This window comes from Gorilla gorilla, chromosome 4 (assembly GCF_029281585.2).
Source record: "Gorilla gorilla gorilla isolate KB3781 chromosome 4, NHGRI_mGorGor1-v2.1_pri, whole genome shotgun sequence".
NCBI lineage: Eukaryota > Metazoa > Chordata > Mammalia > Primates > Hominidae > Gorilla > Gorilla gorilla.
Window position 1 is genome coordinate 114,804,029 of NC_073228.2, and position 4,533 is coordinate 114,808,561.

The 4,533-nt window shown below is 45.9% G+C and overlaps 1 pseudogene; it reads right to left on the reverse strand.

Moving 5' to 3' along the window:
• Window positions 1-376: 376 nt before the first annotated feature.
• On the reverse strand, window positions 377-1,311 carry LOC109026774 (KICSTOR complex protein ITFG2-like; annotated as a pseudogene).
• Between the last annotated feature and the right edge of the window lie 3,222 nt (window positions 1,312-4,533).

Here is a 4,533-nt window from a genome sequence, read left to right on the forward strand (position 1 = left end):
CCCCTGGGCCTAAAGCCTGGTTTCCTTATGGGTATTGGGGCCACGCAAACAAGTCTCTGTTTTCTACACAGTGAAAGTGGGGAGTGGGACATGTCCCAGATGATCTGGAACAAGGCCAGGGTCCTATGACCTTGCTGGTGTGATGGGTGAGGTCCATAAGAAAATGGGCAGAGGGTCAACTTGTCCCTTCTTTCACCAAAAAGACCATGACGTGTATAGCTTGTGGTCACCCTAGGGCTGCTGCCATCTTTCATGCCCAGAGTCAAATCCTGCACTTCTGTAATGTGTATTCCCTATCCTGCCAATATCAAAGATACCTTGAGGAGGTAGGGTAGGGGTTCAGAAGAATCCTTCACCAGCTGTGAGGCAAGTACACCTAGGTGGGATCCTGGAGGCTTGAGGGAACACACTGTGGTGGTTGGTCGGATGGTAGAGTGTTTGGTGAAGCAGGGCATGAGCCACAGGGAGGTTGTCAGGATCCGCGCCCAGCTCCTGCAGCAGGCTATGGTACTCAGGCTTGGTCCCCAGTAGTTCAGCAGATTGGTAGACTCCATCCACTCCAACTGCACCTCCCAGTACACATAGATCTTCTGGTTGAAAGTGACATATGCGAGGCAGGAGCTGTTGCATCCCCAGGCAGGCATACAGGCCTGCACAGAAGGCACAGATATGTTCATCCACTTAGAAGCAGACGACGGTGCGATTGTGATCAATAATATACGTCTGTCCATCGCAGGCACATGCAACTACCTCCTCATGCCCATTGCCGGTGACATCCCAATTTCTCCAGGGCGAAGGGCTGGTGAGACACCTGTGCTGACCACAAGAGCTTGTCTGCTTCCACCATGAGCTTCAGCATCCCATCCAGTGTGCTCACGGCAAAGATGCCAGAGCCACTACTCTCAGTGCCATGGCCTTGTTTGTTTTTGCCAGTTAGGTGAGTGGAGATATTCTTGTTGTGGATATGGCCTGATGTCTGGTGCAGTACCACATCTCAGGCAGCTAGGGTCTCCCTACTGCCATCCATGACCCCTTCAGAGGCAGGAGGGGACCCTGTGTCCTTTTTCCACATACACGTTAGAATTGCATAAGCACAGCCTGGCTAAGACACCATCAGTTCAGGAACACCCAGCGGCCCCAGAGTCACTGAGAGGCTGTCCAACTGACCCTCCAGCAACCACTTCTTGAGGGACACCAGCTGCCCAGTCAGATGTTCAGGACCCTCACCTAGCTCCTCCCAGTGAAAAGCTCACACCACACAGTCTGTGTAGCCCACCACCACTCACAACACCCATCTCCGTCTGTGGGCATGAAAGACACAAATTTCAACACTTTTTCATGATAAAAACTCTCAACAAAACAAGAAGATAATAAAATAACCTCTTTATAGCAGCATGATTTATAGTTCTTTGGGTATATACCCAGTAATGGGATGGCTGGATTAAGAAAATGTGGCACATATACGCCATGGAATACTATGCAGCCATAAAAAATGATGAGCTCATGTCCTTTGTAGGGACATGGATGAAATTGGAAATCATCATTCTCAGTAAACTATCGAAAGAACAAAAAACCAAACACCACATATTCTCACTCATAGGTGGGAATTGAACAATGAGAACACATGGACACAGGAAGGGGAACATCACACTCTGGGGACTGTTGTGGGGTGGGGGGAGGGATAGCATTGGGAGATATACCTAATGCTAGATGACGAGTTAGTGGGTGCAGCGCACCAGCACAGCACATGTATACATATGTAACTAACCTGCACATTGTGCACATGTACCCTAAAACTTAAAGTATAAAAAAAAAAGAAAAAGAAAAAGAAAATAACCTCAACATGATACAGGTCATACATGAAAAAATGCAGTTAATATTTTTCACAATGGTGAAAAGTTGAAAGCTTTCCCTCTAGGATCAGGAATAAGACCAGGATGCCTACTCTTGTGACATAGTACTGAAAGTCCTAGCCAGAGCAATTAGGGATGACAAAGAAACAAAAAGTCTCCAAATCAGAAAGGAAGCAATAAAATTAACTCTGTTTGCACATGGCATGATCTTATCTGTATAAAACCCTAAAGATTCAACATACACACTCAAAATATAAAAAGCATAGAACTAGAAATCAAAGTCAAAAATGTTGGATCATACAAAATCAACATATAAAAATCAGTGATATTTCCCTACATAAACAATTAAGAAAACAACCCCATTTACAACGACATAAAAAATAAACTACTAAGAAATAAACTTACTTAAGGAGCTGAAATACTTATACATTAAAGACGATGAAATATGGATAAAAGAAATTAAAACACACACAAATAAACAAAAATACGTCCCATGTTTATTGACTGCAAAATTCAACATTGTTAAAATATCTGTATTACCCAAAATGATTTACAGATTCAGTGCAATCCCTATTGAAATCTCATTGGCAGTTTTTTTCAGAAACAGAAAAAAAAATTCAAAAATTAATATGAAACCACAAAAGACCCAAATTGCCAAAATGGTCTTGAGAAAAGAACAAAGCTAGAGGCATAACATCTTCTGATTTCAAAATGAATTATAAAACTAAAGTAAGATCAGAGGAGCCAAGATGGCCGAATAGGAACAGCTCCGGTCTACAGCTCCCAGCACGAGCGACGCAGAAGACGGGTGATTTCTGCATTTCCATCCGAGGTACCGGGATCATCTCACTAGGGAGTGCCAGACAGTGGGCGCAGGTCAGTGGGTGCGCACACCGAGCGTGCGTGAGCTGAAGCAGGGCGAGGCATTGCCTCACTCGGGAAGTGCAGGGGGTCAGGGAGTTCCCTTTCCTAGTCAAAGAAAGGGGTGACAGAGGGCACCTGGAAGATCGGGTCACTCCCACCCAAATACCGCGCTTTTCCAACGGGCTTAAAAAACGGCGCACCAGGAGATTGTGTCCCTCACCTGGCTCGGAGGGTCCTACGCCCACGGAGGCTCGCTGATTGCTAGCACAGCAGTCTGGGATCAAACTGCAAGGCGGCAGCGAGGCTGGGGGAGGGGCGCCCGCCATTGCCCAGGCTTGCTTAGGTAAATGAAGCAGCCAGGAAGCTCGAACTGGGTGGAGCGCACCACAGCTCAAGGAGGCCTGCCTGCCTCTGTAGGCTCCATCTCTGGGGGCAGAGCACAGACAAACAAAAAGACAGCAGTAACCTCTGCAGACTTAAGTGTCCCTGTCTGACAGCTTTGAAGAGAGCAGTGCTTCTCCCAGCACGCAGCTGGAGATCTGACAATGGGCAGACTGCCTCCTCACGTGGGTCCCTGACCCCTGACGCCCAAGCAGCCTAACTGGGAGGCACCCCCTAGCAGGGGCACACTGACACCTCACACTGCCAGGTACTCCAACAGACCTGCAGCTGAGGGTCCTGTCTGTTAGAAGGAAAACTAACAAACAGAAAGGACATCCACACCAAAAACCCATCTGTACATCACCATCATCAAAGACCAAAAGTAGATAAAACCACAAACATGGGGAAAAAACAGAGCAGAAAAACTGGAAACTCTAAAAAGCAGAGTGCCTCTCCTCCTCCAAAGGAACGCAGCTCCTCACCAGCAACGGAACAAAGCTGGATGGAGAATGACTTTGACGAGCTAAGAGAAGAAGGCTTCAGACGATCAAATTACTCTGAGCTACGGGAGGACATTCAAACCAAAGGCAAAGAAGTTGAAAACTTTGAAAAAAATTTAGAAGAATGTATAACTAGAATAACAAATACAGAGAAGTGCTTAAAGGAGCTGATGGAGCTGAAAACCAAGGCTCGAGAACTATGTGAAGAATGCAGAAGCCTCAGGAGCCAATGCGATCAACTGGAAGAAAGGGTATCAGCGATGGAAGATGAAATGAATGAAATGAAGCAAGAAGGGAAGTTTAGAGAAAAAAGAATAAAAAGAAACGAGCAAAGCCTCCAAGAAATATGGCACTATGTGAAAAGACCAAACCTACGCCTGATTGGTGTACCTGAAAGTGATGCGGAGAATGGAACCAAGCTGGAAAACACTCTGCAGGATATTATCCAGGAGAACTTCCCCAATCTAGCAAGGCAGGCCAACATTCAGATTCAAGAAATACAGAGAATGCCACAAAGATACTCCTCAAGAAGAGCAACTACAAGACACATAATTGTCAGATTCACCAAAGTTGAAATGAAGGAAAAAATGTTAATGGCAGCCAGAGAGAAAGGTCGGGTTACCCTCAAAGGGAAGCTCATCAGACTAACAGCGGATCTCTCGGCAGAAACTCTACAAGCCAGAAGAGAGTGGGGGCCAATATTCAACATTCTTAAAGAAAAGAATTTTCAACCCAGAATTTCATATCCAGCCAAACTAAGCTTCATAAGTGAAGGAGAAATAAAATACTTTACAGACGAGCAAATGCTGAGAGATTTTGTCACCACCAGGCCTGCCCTAAAAGAGCTCCTGAAGGAAGCGCTAAACATGGAAAGGAACAACCGGTACCAGCCGCTGCAAAATCATGCCAAAATGTAACGACCATTGAGACGAGGA